Here is an 18,815-nt window from a genome sequence, read left to right on the forward strand (position 1 = left end):
TCTTTATATATATATAAGAGTATTATACTTACTAATAGAACTTATAATATATATTCTTATAATCTTATTCTTCTTTTACTTCTCTTATATAAGTAGTATTTTATTTAAGTCTAAGTTTATAGTATATTTATCCTTTTTATCCTTTAAGTTTTAAAAATCTATAAGTATAAGTCTTAAGTAGTATATAAATTTCTATTTAAGCTTAAGGATTAATATATTAGTTAATATATACTATTTAATTAACTACTTTTAGTTTTAAGATAAGCTACTTAGGAGGGTAAGTAAGATAGTTACTAGTAGTTATAAAGCTTTAAGGAGGAGCTAAAGATTTATATAATAATAAGATAGGACTTTTATAATAAGGAGTTATAAATATAGGTTTACTATAATTACTATATCCCTCTAAGATTAAAAAGCTAGTAACTAAGCTTTCTAATAGGGATAAAGTAGTTAATAGGAGTAAAACTACTATTATAAAACTTTAAAGTAAGTTTACTAATAGGAGTAGCTTAAGAAGTTATTCTAAAAATAGCTATATAGTTCTATTTTTAGCTATCTTATTTAAGTAAGCTACTACTATTTATATTATAAAGTAGAGTAGAGGATTCTTATAAATTAATTTATATTTATAAAACTTAGTAGTAATTTATAACTTATACTTATTAATTAGAGATAAAAAGTCTTAGTAATAAAAGCTCTTATTAGTAGTAGTATTACTACTAAAGTAGGTATTAAGGAGTCTTTTTATAATAAAGTAATAAACTTAATTAATATAATAAACTCTATAGCTATAACTATTAGGTTATTATACTAAATTAACTACTTAAGTATATTATAATAAGATAGTAATAAGGTTATTAAGCGCTTTAAGTAGTTTATACTAAGTAGTAAGAGCTTTAATAATATTAATAAACTCCTAGTTACTTTACTAACTAAAGCTTAAATCTATAAAGTAGCTCTTTTTATTAGTTTAGTTTACTACTAAGTAGATAAAATAGCTTTACTTAATTTATAAGAAGTATATAACTATATTAGAATTCTATAAGTTATCTTTATATTTATCTATAAAGAGGTTTATATTAATAGCTCCCCCTTTTTCTTAACTAATATCCTATAATATAGTATTTAGTAAGTAAATTTAGACTTTATAATAAGTATCTCTTATAATAAAACGCACTAATATAGTAAGATATTTAACTTAGAGGAAGTTTTTTATATAGAGGATATCTTAAGTATTATATAAATTAACTAGTGTTTTAAGTGATATAATAAGGTCTTAATTAGCTTATTTTCTAGAATTATTAAAGCTAGTAGTAAATTAGGTTTATAAAAAACTCTTTAAGCTAAGATTTAAGTTACTATAATACTTTATAGCTTAATAAGATCTAACTTCCTTAAGCTATAAAGCTTTAATAAAGCTATAAAAGTATATAAGCTTATTTTAAGCGATTTTAAAGATAAATTAGGTCTATAAAGAGGTACTTTTAGTAAAGTAAAGCAACTAATATACTAACTTTATTTTTTTAAATTACTATAAAAGGTGTTTTATATAGGAGATAGCTATATTCTACTTTCTTATTACTCTAAACTTAGTAATAACTATCTCTCTTATATTTTAAGCCTAAATAGTATAACTATTTCTAAGAGGTCTATTTACTAATATAAACTTAATAATTAATATTAATAATACTAATTATTCTTTACTTAATAAGTTTAAAAGCTTTCTTTTATTAATATATTTTAAGTATTTATTATATAGTATCTTATACTTTATAATAATATCTAAAGTAAGTAAACTAGCTAGTTCTTATAATAGTTTTAGCTTTTTAGTAGGTTTTTAAAGTTTAAACCTTATATTCCTATATAATTATAGGACTTTATTAAATTCTACTATAATATACTAAACTTATTCTATTAATATATCTTTAACTACTCTATTTAAACTATTAAAGTTATTAAAGTTATTAAAATACTTAAAATAGTTAAGTATAATTACCTTAGAACACTAAATAGAACTAACTTATAAGATATCTAAAATAGTAAGCTATTAGAATAAAGTTTATTAGGAATATAATAAGAAGCTAATAAAGAAGTACTTAATATTCCTAGAGATTATAATAAATCTATTCTTAGCTTTTCTATCTTCTTAGTAGTTATTATATATAAATATCTACTTTATTATAGTATCTAATAGTATTCTAGCCTATATTTAGTCTATCTTACTAAATAGTATTATAAAGTATTTAGTAAAAAGGGTGAAGTAATACTATTATATACCTTTAATTATAAAGTAGTCTACTTATAAAAAGCCTCTAAGTAATCTTAAAGCTAGCTTAACTTTTTAGCTAATATAATATATAGCTATAGTAAAGCTTCTAGTAATATTACTACTACTTAGTATAATAATAGTAAGGATAGTACTTTAGAGGTTATAAATACTTATAATACTTTTAAATATCTTTAAGTATAACTATAAGTGTTTTAATTAGGTTATTACTAATCCCTATCTATTTAGAAAATATTATTATAACTTAATATCTCTTAGTTATAGCTATATAAGTACTAAGATAGGTTTTTTATTAAAGGGGGAGGGAGTATTATTAAAGTATATAAGCTTTAGCTAAATAGCTATTTTATTAATATATTTAATTAATTTATCTCTTTTATAATTAACTTAGAAGTATAACTAGGTTAGAATTCTAGAAGTTTACTTAAATTTAATAAGTTACTTAGTTTTATAAACTTTAATAAAGCTTTTAGTAAAAGCTTTTTCTTAGATAGATATTATATTAATTAGGTTAAATAAAAGTAAAGATATAATAGTTCTTAAGAAAAGTTTAATATATACTTTATAGATATAATTAGTTATAATATAATATATAAGTAATAAAATAAAGAAAAAAGAAGAGAGAGAATAATATTAGAGTAATATATTAAAAGTATATTAGAAAATAGAGAAAGTAGGAGTAATTAGTATAATAGTTATTTAGTAATAATTTATAGATATAAATAGTAATTATATAGTTATTTACTTAAAGTTTATAAATAGAGGTTATAAGTGAAATAATAGTAATTTATAGATATAAGTAAGTAGCTATAATTACTTATTTTATTAAAGATAAAATAAAAAATAGTTACTAAGGTAAATTAAGGCTTAAAGTGAGAGGGTAAGTATAATTACTATTAAATTAGTAGCTTTAATTATTTTACTTATTTATCTATTTATATCCTCTCTATAAGCTATTAAAGTAGTATTTCTTTCTTTTATTAATAACCTATCTATATTATCTCCTAAGTAAATAATTATTATACTTTAGGTCTATAAAGCTTATATTCTTAATAACTAATAAGTTTTTTATACTTCCTTTTATTATAATTAAAGATACTAATTAGTCTTAAGAGTAATACTTTTTAGTTTATTATAAGTTCTAGCTACTAACTAATTCTAAGAAGTACTTTATTAATATAGAGTTTAACTCTCCTCTTTATATTATATTAAATAATTTAAGCTTAATAGTAGGTTCTTACTATATATCCTTATTATCTTTAGCTACTTAGCTAATAAGTCTCTTTATAATCCCTTATAAGCTTTATTTAGTATAAACTTAAACTCTTATAGCTTTATAATATATACTATAAAGTAGACTTTAGTCTATTTATACTTTCTATATCTATAAAATAAGTTATAAAATAATTCTAATAAAATATAATAAGTATAAAGTACTTATTATATATAGTTAGCTACTTAGGTACCTCTTTTAACTTCCTCTATAAGTAAGTGTTTATTATAAATAGCTTTATAACTTATTATAAACTTTAGGTAACTAAAGTTCTTAATCTTAATTATCTAATAATATCTTATAGCTTCTTTATTTAGGCTTTTAGAAGTTATAATACTATCCTCTATAACTACTATAAAGTTTATACTTACTCCTTTAAGGATAATTTAACTAATACTTAGGTCTATAAACTATATTTTAAATATATTTTAATACTTAGTAAGCTTTATATAAACTATATTTACTATAAAGATACTCTAAAAGAGTGCTTATATAGTAATAAAGAGGTCTATAAGGAGTTTAGCTATAAGATAGGAAAAAAGAAGAAGTATTAAAAGAGTAGTAAGTATATTAGTATTAAGGTTATTAAGTTAAGAATTAACTAATAAACTATAAAGTAGTATTATATATAGGTATTAGATTTTATAGAAGATATTATAAGTATAATAGAGAGGTAGATCTATAAGTATAAAACTACCCCTAAGTTATTTATATTTATAAACTACTTATTTATAGTAGAGCTTTCTCTTAATTTTAATTATAATAAGATAGAGGAACTTCTTTCTTATATTTATAATAAGGTTTCTTAAAAAGCTTTATTACTAAAAGTAGAATAAAAGGTAACTAGAAGGTTTATAGCTATATAACTAAGTTAATTTTATTATATTATTTTATCTTTTTAGTCTATAAAGTAATTATCCTATATTATAATTATAAAGGAATAAGCTATCTTAGCTTAGCTATTTTATTAGATAATCCTTTATTTACTATTTTATATTATTATTTTATAGGTGTTTTTATAGGTATTTAGCTAGAGATATACTTTTTATACTTCTTATTTATAGTGCTAAAATTACTTATAGTATAAAAGCTTCTATTTAGCTTATAGCTTTAGATACTTATAATTTAAGTAGAGGAGGAACTATAAAAGACTATTAACTTAAAGAGATAGGTATTTAGTTATAATAATAAGCTTTTATATTTAGTTAGATCTAACTTATTCTTATTTACTATAAATATAAAATATATATCTTATTTAAGTATACTTAAATAAGATATATAAAAGTAAAAAGGTAGAAGTAAATCTAAATATAGGCTAAGCTAAATAATCTAAATAGAAGAAAACCTATTTAGGCTAAAGAAAAGAATATTATTATATTTATTAATATACTAGAGGTATAAAGGGGTTATTTTCTTATAACTTTATTTATAAAAAAGTAGTTTATATAAGTAGTAAAAGCTAAATAAGTAGCTAGTAGTATAAAATAGTATTAAAGTAGTTACTATATCTTATTCTAATCTATAAAGTAATAACTTTATTTTATAGTATAAAGCTTTAGAAATAAATATAAAATAAAGAGGAGTATATTAATAAAGCTTCGCTCTAATAAGGAAGAATAAGAGACTAATAAAATAGTCTCTTAGCTTACTAAAGAGATCTATTAGAGAACCTATTAAGCTACTCTAATCTCCTCTTATAAGTTTTTTATCTTTAAGATCTTTATAGAGTGAATAAATAAAGTAAATCTTATTAGAGTAATATAAAATAAAACGTTTAGTTTAAAAAGGGGGGGGGAAGTTTATTATTCTTAGTTATAAGTAGTCTTATTTAGCTAAAGCTCTAATTATTTATTATATTATAAACTAAAAAATATATAATAGATTATTAATATTAGCTTAAAGAATAGCTTTATAGTTATTAAAGCGTTTTTATAAGAGCTTTCTATAAAGCTAGCTCCTTCTTATCCCTATTTATTTTAGCTATATAATCTATCTTATAATAGAAATAAATATTTAAGGAGGTAGATATAAAATAAGCTAACTAAAGTCCCTAAAAGTAATAAAAGTAAAATAAAAAAGGAAGACTACTAAAGTAAATAAAGTATATAAAAGGAATAGCTTCTTAAGATAGTAAAGCTGAAATAATTAGCTAATAAATATCTTTTATAGATATAATATAGCTAAATAATATATATAACATACTATAATAAGTAATAAGTAATATTAAACTAAGGTATATTTATATAGACTAAATAATTTATATTAATAGCTATAAGAAGTAGATAAAACCTTATAGGTAATATAGAGAAGAATAAATATATAGTTTAGGTTTATAAAGTACCTTATTAAAAGAAGTATATAAAATAATAAATATAATATAAGTAAACTAAATAAGAGCTAGTATAATAATTATATATAGCTCTAGCTAAAGTATAAAAAAAAGAATAAAAAGAAAGAAGTAAAGTATTAATACGCTAAAAAGTAAAAGTACTTATATTAATTCTCTTTAATATAAATACTATAATAATAATAATAGGGCAAAAATAATAAAATATAAGGGGTAGTTTAAATAAGGAGATCTAATAAGAGATAAATATATTACTATAATAAGGGTAAGTTTTATTCTATTAAGTTAATATTATAACGCACCCTTATAAGAGGTATATAAAGCTATAGTATTAATAAACTAAAGTAAGAAGAAGTAATAATACTTATCTTATAATATTAGTTATTTATACTACTAAAGTAAAGAAAAGAGGGTGTTTATATAAAGTAAAATAAAGTAAGAGCATTATAAGCAGAAGTATCCCCTTAAATCCTAAATAATATAAATAGTATAATAGAATAAAAATATAAAAGTAATAAGATATAATAAAAATAAAACAAAATAGTATAAGCTAAGCTTATACTAATATAATTTAAGCTTATAAAGTATTATTTAGTAGTATTAGTTAAGCTATAAAGCTATAGCTATAATATATCCTTTAGGTATCCTCTTAATAATTAGCTATCTTTAAGTAATAATATAATTAAAAGAAAGTAGAATAATTTCTAGTTATTAATATAGAGTTATATTACTTAAGCTATATCTTATTATATAAGTAGTTACTCTAACTTTTTATCCTTAGAATTATTATTTAGTATCTCTATATCTAGTTACCCTAAAAGTAGGAATATATACTTAATATAGTCTATAAAGTTATCTTAAAGGATAATAAAGTTATTAAGTTCTTAAAAACCCTTAAGAGATTAGATAAACTTCTTTAAGTAGTTCCTTATATATATTAAACCTTATAGAGGTTCTCTAATAAATATAATAAGCTAGTATAAAGAGTTCTCTAAAGCATAAGAGTAAATTTAAAAAGGACCTTTCTATTTATAATTTAACTTAGTATCTAATAACTTATTAATAGATTTTATAATATTAAAAGATAATATTAAGTTATTTATATTTAAGTAGCTTAATTAGAGTATATAAGTATATTATTTATTAAGGCCTCTAGCTGTTCACTATAATTTTTATCTACTTAGAGCGATAGACCTCCTAACTCTATACCTCCTAATAATACATACAGCCTTTAGTTATATAATCCCTAATAACCTCTTAAGTCTCTAACTACCTCTCCTAATCTCAGCTACACTTATATATATATAACTTCACTATCTTTAACTTCACTTTAGTAATAATATAGTTTATAATTACTTAATTACTTAATTACTACAGATTACTAAACTATTAACCTATCCTCTCTCTTATATATTACCTATATTGCTAATACTATCCTTATTACTGCTTCACTATCTATTATTCTTCTTATTCAATTAGGCTAGCTAACGCCTTTAAAGTAGCTATACTATTATCAGTAACGCTCTCTCTATTAGTTAGCATAAGGTATACTTACTAATCTCTATTAGGCTTATACTTAGGCCTAAGCTATATCTACCTTAGTATTATAGAGGGTTTATATAAAGAAGGCTTACTCTTTAGGATAGCTAGAGATATATATAGCCTCTACTTTAAAGCTATTAGGAGTATTTATTACCTTAATTATAGTATAGAGAGGGTCCTTTTTAGAGGTATTTTTAAAAACTCTATTTAATACTACTATAATAAACTACTCCTAATTAGAATTAGAATATTTACTAAACTTAAGAGCTTTATTTAATATATAGATATTATACTATATAGTAATAGTTTTAGCTATTTTCTTAAAGAAAGGTATATTTAGTATAAGGTTAGTATTCTTATATTCCTTATATAGTGTAGATATTATAAAGGATCTATTATAGGTTATAAGAAGAAGAAGAGGGAAGGGTATAAGCCCTATATATAGTAGTAAAGCTTTTTATACTTCTAGCTATAAGAACCTCTTATAATAACCTCTTTAGTTAAGAAGTTATCTCTATTTAGTAGTATTATAACCTCTTTAGTTAAGGAGTTATCTCTCTTATAGCAGTATTTATAGCACCTCACTAAAAGGTTTAGTAAAGCTATCGCTAAGCTATAAGAGCTTTAGTAACCTTTTTAGCTCTAATATAATTAGCCCTACTATATATAGTGCTGCTAGCCTTATGCTGCGCAGCTAGCGCTATTATTGTTCTATTAGTCTATTTAGCTAGAGCGTGCGTTTAACTTTATATAGTAATATTTAGAGGGTTTACTTATTAGTAAGAATATATAGGGTTTCTATACTATTTTCCTTAATTAGTAGAGGGTATAAGTTAAGATGCCTATATAGTGTTTCTAGAATTATACCTATATATAAGGTGAATTTTACTATAGTTTTTTTATAGAGGGGCTGCATTATAACTATAAACTTAATATTATTTATTAAACTATATAGTAATATATTTATACTACTTTATAATTATTTTCTAAGCCTCTTCTCTATCTCTATCTAACTAGCTAAAAGCTTATATATATATAGTAATTTCTTATTTTAGTATAGAGATATTAGCTTAATTAAAAACCTTCTATATAGGTATAAAGGTCTTAATTAGTATAACTAAGTTATACTTATAAAAAAAGTAGAAAGAGGAGTAGCTAGTTAATACTTAAATAGTTATTTAGTCTATAAAAAGTATAATATAAAAGTAAAGTTAAAAGTTATAATTAGTATCTTTAAACTAAGTTAATAAAGTATAAATAATAAGCTAGTAACCTTTTTTAATAGTCCTATTAGTATAAGGATTATAAGCTACTATAACTTATTAGTAAAAAGCATATTTCTTATTAAAAATAATAATATAACTTTTATTCTCTAGTTTTCTATCTATAATTAGTATTCTATATAACCTATAGTAATAAATAATATTTTCTTAGATAAATTTAGTAATAAGCTTTAAATTAGCTTATAATATCTATTTTACCTTAATTTATCCTATTAGGAGGTCTCTAGCTTTAATTATATTATATTTATTTACCTTCTAAATATCTAAAACTATTTTTATAAATAGAAGTTTAATAAGTATTATAAAGGAGTATATATTATTAATCTAGTATACTTTATATAGTTAATAGTTTAGGTATATTAAGATTATATTTATAATAAACCTATAGAAGCTTAGCTAGAAGTAGTTATTAATAAGCTTTTTAAATATAGTATTATATCCCTTATATTTACTCTTAATATAAGTATAAGTAATAAGATAATTTCTCTTAGTAATATTATTAATAATATATTATAATATTAATTTATAAATATTTAAGTATATAAATAAAAGCTTATTATAAAAAGTATAGCTAATAGCTTTTACTTACTATTACTTATATTAGTTTATAAGAATACTTAGTAAGTAGTAGAAAGTATTAAAGAAGTATATAATTTATTAAGATTTAGTTAATTAAGTTTATAAATCACTTAATATAGATAGTAATATTATAAGGAAGGAGTCCTATTTATTATTATTATTACTAATAGTTATAGCTATAATATCTATAGTAATATAGATATCTCTATAGTTTTAAGCCTTATTAAAAAAGGAATATATTTATATATCTATAAAGAAGATCTATTAGTTAATTTAGTTATTAATCTCTCTTTCTACTTTTTTATTTTATTTATTTAAAAGTTTACTAAACTTCTTAGAGAAGCTATTAGTAGTAATATTCTATATACTTAGTATATATTAGATTTTAAAGTTAAATATATAGATCTATATAATGTATTAAATAATAAAAATACTAAGGAGATTAAAAGCTATACTATTAATCTAAGCTATAAGTATTTTTATATCTATCTTAATAATAAAATAGTAGCTAAAAAAATAGTTATATACTTATTTTAATATTTTTAAAAAACCTTAAAGTTCTTTTTTTTTTATATTATAATTAAGCTTTACCCCTACTTATAAACTACTTTTATACTATAAAATATACCTTTTTCTATTAATAAATTAGCTAAATATAGCTCCCTATTTTATACTACTAATATTAACTATTAAATAGATAATACCTCTATTAAGTTTATAGTTAAGTTTAATAAGAATTAAAGATAATATAAGCTTATATTTTAGCTTATTTATAGTTTTTTATTAGTTAGAACTTTATATAAACTTAATATCTTTCTTTAAGAGCTCTATAAGAAGTTTAGTAATAGTTAAAAAGTAAACTACTTATATTTAGTAAAATAAAGTAATTTTAAAGAAAGTATAAAGTTCTATAAGTCTTTTATAAGCTTCTTATTTAGTTATTTTAATAATTTTTAACTATTCTAAGTACTAATTATTAGTACTATATATATACTTAATAATAGCTACTATAGTTTAAGTTTATTAAGACTTATCTACTAAGACTAAATACTCTACTAACTTAAAATTAAGTAGTACTTTATTAATATTCTAAATATACTTAAGGATAAATCTCTATATTCCTAAGTAACTAAGTACTTTTTTATTATTATATTATATTATAAAGCTTTTTATAGTAATATTATTAAGGAAAGCTTTATAATAGTAAAGAATTAAATTATATAAGATCCTTATTATTACCTTTATAAACTAAATAATAAAATTAGTAGTACTTTATAGTAAAGTATATATATATAGTAACCTAATTAGTATAATAAATATTATTAGGTCTTAGCTCTTTATATTAAGTAGGATTTAATTATATCTTAAAAAGAAGTTAAATAAAGAGAGAAACTAATATATAGTAAAATCCTCTAAGAATTTATCTCTAGCTAGAAGTAAAGCTATATCTTAAAGTATAACCTTATTAATCTAAGTAGCTAAATTAATTAAGTATATCTTTCTATCCTTCTTTTTTATAAAGAAGAAGGAGTTCTAATATAATATATAACTCTCTTTTAGAATACTTTTCTATAAGTAGTCTTTAAATATCTAAATAACTTTAACTTTAAATACTTTTAGGATTAATATACTTTATACTTATTATACTTTATATAAAATAATTTAAATAGATTATAATAAAGCTACTAATAAATAGATAGATCTATAATAAGGAAACTCTTATACTATAGCTATCTCTCTATTCTTTTAAACTTATATAAGTAAGGTTTTCTCTTAATTAGTTAAGTATAGTATAATACTAAGTAGTTTATTTAATTACTCTTAAGTGAGGTACTCTCTTATTAGAATATTAGAGAACTTAAGTATAATTAAGTTTATAAAAAGGTTTTTAGTATATATTTCAAGCTTTTTCTAAACTTTAACTTATATTTTAAGCTTCTACTTAAGGTTTCTTTTTAAGATGTTGAGGAAGTTTTAAGCCCACCTAGTAGGGGTTTTTATAGTAGGGGAAAAAGCAGTAAAAGCACCTTAGTTAGTGCTTAGTCTAGTAGCTTCACAGTATATATACCTAAGGGTCTGGAATAACTGCTTACGCTAACCCCAACTCGCTAAGCGAAAGCATCTAGGCCAGACATATATACCATTATAGCTATTAGCCTTATTAATGATAGCTTTATTACTAGCAAGGTTAACAGCCTCACCTGCGTGACTTACGTAGAGATGGCTTCATAAGGTCTTTAGCTATAGAAAAGCTTATCTTAGCTATATACTTAAGACGCTACTTGCGCTAAGCCTCAAGCCTATTCCTCACTAAGCAAACTACCTAGATTCCTTCATAATATGTTCCATCCTACCTAATCTATAAGATCTTATACTATAAAGCTTTACCTGAGGCACACCCTAAGACACTAAGATTAATATTAACTATAAGGCCAGGCTTATAGCGATTAGCAAGACGACACCCTTTAATATACAGAGCTTTAGGGACTAAATAGCTATAGCTAGGTCCTGCCTTGAGGTCCTAGAGGCTAACCTTAGCAGCGATAGCGTGGAGGCTGCCCGCCTACTTCAGCAAAGCCTCTTACTTAATAATATAGATACATTTGCTGCTGATCTTAATATTTATGCTTATTTTGATGATATCCTTAGTAGGGCGGCATAGCTAGTAAGTTAACTAAGCTAACTGATTATAGGTGTTGCTAATAAATATAGACCTAAAAACGTTACAATAGACGTCTATCTTAGAGGGTGTATGCAGTATAAGTAGTAGAAAAGACAGCTAAGCTAATAGAGGGTATGCGTGAGGGTTAGTAGATAGGTTAGAAGGCTAGAGAAAGTCTGTAGTAATTAAACCTAGTTAAAGTTATAAAGTTGTTATTGAAGTGATATTAAAGGTGATGAGATTATGATGGCGCACCTAAGCGTATGTAGGGGAAATAGGGCTAAAGGATCATATAACTAGTAAGCTATTAGCTGAAGGGTGAAGTTAGAGGTTGTTGCAGTATAAGTTCTAAGTAAAAGTCATAGTAGCTAGCTAGAGGCTAAGGTTTCTTTTTAAGATAGTATTATCTAATAGTATATTATTAATAAAATAGATCTTTTTATCTTTAGTTTTATATATAATATTAACTTTAACTATATTAGGGGAGTTTTAACCTCTATTTAAAGCTTTATAGAGGAGTATTATTCTTATTTTTATAATAACTTTATTTAGAAAGTTCTTACTTTATTAAGAATAATAGAAAACTTAAGCTTTCTCTTAAGTAAGTTTAATACCTTACTTATTATTAGATTTAGAAATAATTACTAATTTATAAACCTTAGTTAGTAAGAGCTATTCTAAAAGCTTAAAGCTAGATTTAAACTTAGTAAGAGCTACTTTATATAAAATCCTTTCTTAGTATTTATCCTATTTAAACCTATCTATAAAGCTAAAGCTATAAGTAATATATTAAGCTTTTTAAACTATTTAAGAAACTTTAATAATATCTACTATAGTAAAGTCTTTATATAAGAAAGCTTTATAATAGAGTATAGTATATTCTATAGTTCTAAACTATATAGTAATATTATTTTAAAGAAATAAAATATTTACTAAGTTATTACTTTATTAACTTAAAAGCTATCTATAAGACTTCTCTAGCTTATTAAAGAATATAATATTATTTAGTATCCTTACTATATTTAAGATCTTTTTAGTTATAGCTAGTATATTAAGGCTAACTTTATATACCTCTTCTACTTATAATAAAGCTTTTTTTCTTTTTAAACTTATTTTAGATCTATAATAGTTTATTTATATCCTCTAGTTTTTATAAATATAATTTAAGCTATAATTATTAAGTTTAATAAGTTTAGTAGTTATAGAAATAACCTTAAAAGTAATAGTTTATTAAATTAATACCTTAAGAATTTACTAAAAAAGCTTATTCTTATAGTTAAAAATATTTTTAATTTTATCTCTATCTTTAAGCTTAGTTTATATTACTATATCTAAAAATAACTACTTAATATTAAGTATCTAAATATCTTCTTAGCTATTAGTTTTATAATCCTCCTCTATAGTAGGATTTAAAGCTCTATTTATTCTTAATTCTAATAAGCTAGCTACTATACTAAGTATAATAGTAGTAGCTTCTAGTTTCCCTCTTCTTTAAAAATATAATAAGAGCTTTAAATCTTATTAAATATATTTAAGTTAGGAATAATATAGAGAAAAAAAGCTATAAACTAGTTAGTAAAGAAACTAAGGGTATACTTTAGTAAGTACTAAGTAGTATAGTAATAAAAATTACTATTAATCTATCTATTTATATAGCTAAGCCTTATCTTAGTTTAATAGATAAAAAGGCTGCTAAAGATTAAGTTTTTTAAAGTTTTACTAAATAGGCTAATAAAGAAACCTATATTAAGTATATAATAACTACTAATATATATATCCTCTATAATAATACTTATAAACTATAGTTCTAAAGTAGTAATATTTATAAAGCCTCTAATTATAACTAAGGTTAGTATAACTCTACTTTAAAGTCTATTAAAGTTAATATAGTTTTTAGATATAATATTTACTATAAAGCTAATATTAATAATTTCTAACTATTCCTCTACTAAGTAGTATTTAATTTAAATAGTTACTTAAAAGTGAGGTATAATAAAGTTATATATTATAACTATATACTTTCTATTTAAATAAAGTATAACCTTAAGTTAAGGTTACTAGGAGTTTTTTATAGCTAAGACCTTAATATTAGTTAATCTAAAGCTTTATAGTGTTAATATATCTATTATATTTATATTAATATAGTAGCTTCCCCTAATAAGTTATAGCTCCTCTACTAATATATTAGTATTACTTTTTATAGATTTAAGATTACTATTCTTAAGCTATTACTAGTTAGTTCTATATACTTTATCTTATTATTTTATAAGTTCCCTAATACTCCCCTCTTAGCTTTTAACTTATATATAAATATTAGTTAAAGCTAGGTTAGTAGTAATTATATTACTACTATTTACTTAATTTTAATATTACTTTATATATATAGCTATATACTAAAACTTAAGCTATTTATACTTTAGCTAGTTATCTAAGAGAAACTATTCTAATAGAGTAATATTATTAGTCTACTTTTTACTATAAAGAGCTATAGCTTAAGAGTAAGTTTCTTCTAAGTCTTAGAAGAAAGTTATTTAGTATAGCTTCTTAGTCTCTTTATAGTAAGTAGGTTCTTATAGTTAAGGTTATAAAAGGACCTATATAACTATCTTATTTTTAATTACTTCCTTAACTTAAGTACCTCTTATAAGTATAACGCCTTATTAAGTTAAGATTTAGTTTATAAAGTAAACCTTCTTTACTAAAGAGTTACTATATAAAGTATATTAGAAGTTATTATTCTTTATTTTAGTAATAATATTAACCTCTACTAGCTCTTTATCTCTTATATAGTTAATATTAACTATATAGCTATATATACCTAATATTAATATAATTAATAATAGTTACTAATACTTATTATTTAGTTTCTCTTTATTCTTTCTAAGCTTTATCTATAGTAACTATAGCTTCCTAATAATAAATAGATAATTTTAAGCTAAGTATTTACTCTAAATAATACTTATTATAAAATTACTTTACTACTACTTCTAGCTAGAGATATACTTTATTTTAGAGGATATAAGCTTAAATAGTTACTAAGTTAAGTATTAAGTTCTTCTATCCTTTATTAATAATACTATCTTAAATAATATTATAGTTAGTATAAGTATTAATATACTATCCCCTTAAGTAATATACTACTTTAGCGTTCCTTAACTTATCTATAATATTATATTTAGCTATATAATATCTATTTATTCTATAAAAGTAGTAACCCTTAATTTTAGGTATATTATATTATATCTAGTTTATAGTAGTTAAACTTATAAATTAGTTAACTTCTCTTTACTATCTATAACTTCTTTATATTATAGATATTTAGTTTATATCTATAATATAACTATTTTATACTAACTTAAATTATTAGTTAAGATTTATATTTAGCTTCTAAATACTAGCTATAAGTATTTTTATTTTATTTTTAGTATCTATATTATTAAGAGATATTTAGTATATCTACTCTTAAAAAGTAGTAACTTTATTAGAATTTACTACTTTTAAATTACTATATTACTACTAAATATAAGTAACTTATATAAGCTAGTTATTAAGCTTAATAAGATTAGTAATTAAGAGAAGAGCAGCTATTTTTATAGCTTTCTTTCTATTAATATATATATATAAGTTCTCTCTAACTACCTATTTAATAATTATATACTTAACGCTTAGTTAAGGCTTTTTAAGTAGGTCCTTAATATTATAAAAGAGAGCTTTTATAGTAGCTTTAATAGCTCCCTTTAGTAAACACCTATAAATAAAGCAAATAAGGTCCTAATTTTAATACTCTAAGAGTTCCCTTATAGTAGTTTTATAGTATAAGCCCTTAATATAATTAAAAAAAGCTATAATACTAATAGTATTAGTCTTAGAGAGGGGAGGTTTATCCTTAATTACTTAGAGCTCTTTATTAAGATCTTAATAAAAGCTTTTATTTATAATATTATATTAGTTAATAAAAGTAGCTTTAATAACTTTCTAATTATTAAAGTTTTTAATTAGTAATTTAATACCTTACTTTAAGTCTTTAAAATAGTAGAAGTAGACCTTTATTAGTTTATCTTTATTAATTTAATAGGCTTTATAAGACTAAGAATTATAAGTCTTAATAAAATCTATAATATTATTACTTATAAATATAGGAGTATTCTTATTCTAAAAGGGATTTATTATAATTAGTATAGATTATTAGAGGTATAACTCTATTAGTTACTTAATAATTCCTATTAATTAGTCTATAGAAATATAATAAGCGTTATTAATAAGAGCTATAAGCTATTATTAAACTCTATAAGTGTTATTACTTAAGGTATAATAAGGATTAATACTAAAGGTTTATTCTTTACCTCTATTAATATTAATATAGAGGTAGGTACTATTAGTAATATAGTTAACCTCTATAAAGTTAATATTAATAGATTAAGCTTATAAACTAGAAGAGCTATTAAGTAAGCTATCTTTAAAAGCTAAAATTACTTTAGCTTAATCTTAGATATTCCTAAATACCTTAGCTTAAATATTAAATATACTAATAAGCTTACTTTTAGTAATAAGGTTATAAAGAATTAAGATATCTTTATATAATATCTTCTTAGTTATCTTAAGCTATATTTTAGCTATAGTAATTATTAATAATTAAAGTAGTGAAAATATAAGTTATTATTTTAAGTAGTTAAAAGTATTAATTTATTTAATCTTAAGTCTTATTATTACTTTTTTAAAAATATAATAAAAAGAAAAGAGAAAAGAGAAAAGAGTATAACTAAGTAAGTAAATATTATACCTCTACTTATACTAATTTTAAGCTTAATTAGCTATACTATCTTAGGTCTCTATAGTTAACTTTATATTCTTTCTTCTAAGCCTCTATTAGTTAATCTTTTAAAGGTTATATAAACTATTAATAGCTTTATAGTAGATTTATCTTATTCTTTTATAGTAAACTTATTAGTTTTTAAAGTTATCTCACCTAAATATTATAAAGCTTTATATTCTTATTAGTTTAAAAAGCTTATTAAGTAGATCTAATTTAGCTTTAATAGCTTATAATATTAAAGAATAGTAAGAGTAGAAATAAATAAAAATCTAATACTCCCTATTATATAGACTATAATACTTTTAAGGTTTTTTTTAGGGTTTTTTTATATCCTCTTTATTTTTACTAATAGAATAATACTTAGCTATTATACTTTTCTACTTATTAAGAATTAGGTCTATAAATAACTACTTAACTCTTATTAATATATTATATTTCTTAATATTATTTAGTTAGTAATAATAGTTATAGTTATTATATATATCGCTTTAATCTATTTACTTAGTATAAGAGTAAGCTCTCTTTTAGCGTTTTATATAGGTATCTAAAAAGGAGAATAAATCTATTTCTAAGTATTATTAAAATAGTTATAAGCTAGGTAGCTAAGAGCTATATAGTATAGCAGCGTTTATACGCTTATAAGTATATAAAGCTATTATAACTATATAACTCTATAGTTTTAAAGCCTATAATCTTAAAAAAAAAAGGAAAAAACTCCTTATGTTTTTTATAGATCTAAACTAAAAAGAATATAATAAAAAGCTTAAAAATCTGCTAAAAAATAAGTGAATTAAGCCTCTAATCTCTGTTAAGATAATAATAATATCTAAGCTAACTTCTCACCCCTTAAGGGAGGCTAGTAATCTAGCGTCTAAACGCTAAAAACGCTGAAAAATCTAGTAGGCCTACTAAACCTTATTCTAATACTAACTTAATAGAGCTAGTATTAATAAGACACTCTCTAGTAGTTAAAATAGTATTATTATTTTTAAAATATACTAGAGAATTAAGAAAATATATACTTTATTATTACTATAATAAATACTTATAGCTTAATTATACCTATAAGTAAACTAATAGTTACTTAAACTTATTACTAAATATTATAATACTTTATACTTATAATAATCTATTATAATAATTCCTCTTAATTTAGCTTTTCTTTTTTTTTATTACTTTATCTATATAAATAAAATATATTATAAACTTATATACTATAAATAACCCTCTTAAGGATATATCCTCTCTTTTCTCTATAAACTCCCCCCCTAAATATAAGCTTATTTATAGTAGCTTAGTTATTCTTTTTACTATAGATACTACTTTTATTAAATAGTAGTACTAAACTTAATATTATAAATAGAAAGTAGAAGATAATATTAAGAGCTTTTAGTCTTTATTTAGCCTTAATATATACCTAAAAAAAGCAAATAAGATCTTTAGTAAAAGTTATAAATAAGTAAATACTTAAGCTAACTTTTATAAAGAGGTAAAAGTTTAATATAGTATTCCCTATTTTATCTATAATATATATAATACTCTCTTTATTTATCTTAGTATAGCTAGCTTTAAAACTAACTTAATAAATAACTATTATAGTAAGCTAATATATATTAAAGTATAGTATAATACTCTAATATCTTTTAGATTATAATATAATAGAGAGATAATTTATTTATAAACTATAAAAACTATTTAAATTATTTATATTAACTATTATAATAATTATTATAATAATTATTATAATAATTATACCTTACTTTCTAGCTTATTAGAAAAAGAGATAAATCTATTTAACTAAATAAAGCACTTCTCTACTATCTTATTAATAGTAATATATCTTTTAATTCTATTTTAAAGTTAACCTTTAAGTTCTTTATTAACTTTATAAACTAAAAATAAATATTACTATCCTCTATAATAATTATTAAAAATCTTAAAACTAAGGCTTTAGCTATCTAAATAAAAGTTCTTAATAAGATTATCCTTAATTTAAAAATATCTCTAATAATTAATATATAGATAATAC

The sequence above is a fragment of the Colletotrichum siamense genome (assembly GCF_013390195.1).
Source record: "Colletotrichum siamense strain Cg363 chromosome Unknown KSG_Cg363_contig07, whole genome shotgun sequence".
Classification (NCBI taxonomy): domain Eukaryota; kingdom Fungi; phylum Ascomycota; class Sordariomycetes; order Glomerellales; family Glomerellaceae; genus Colletotrichum; species Colletotrichum siamense.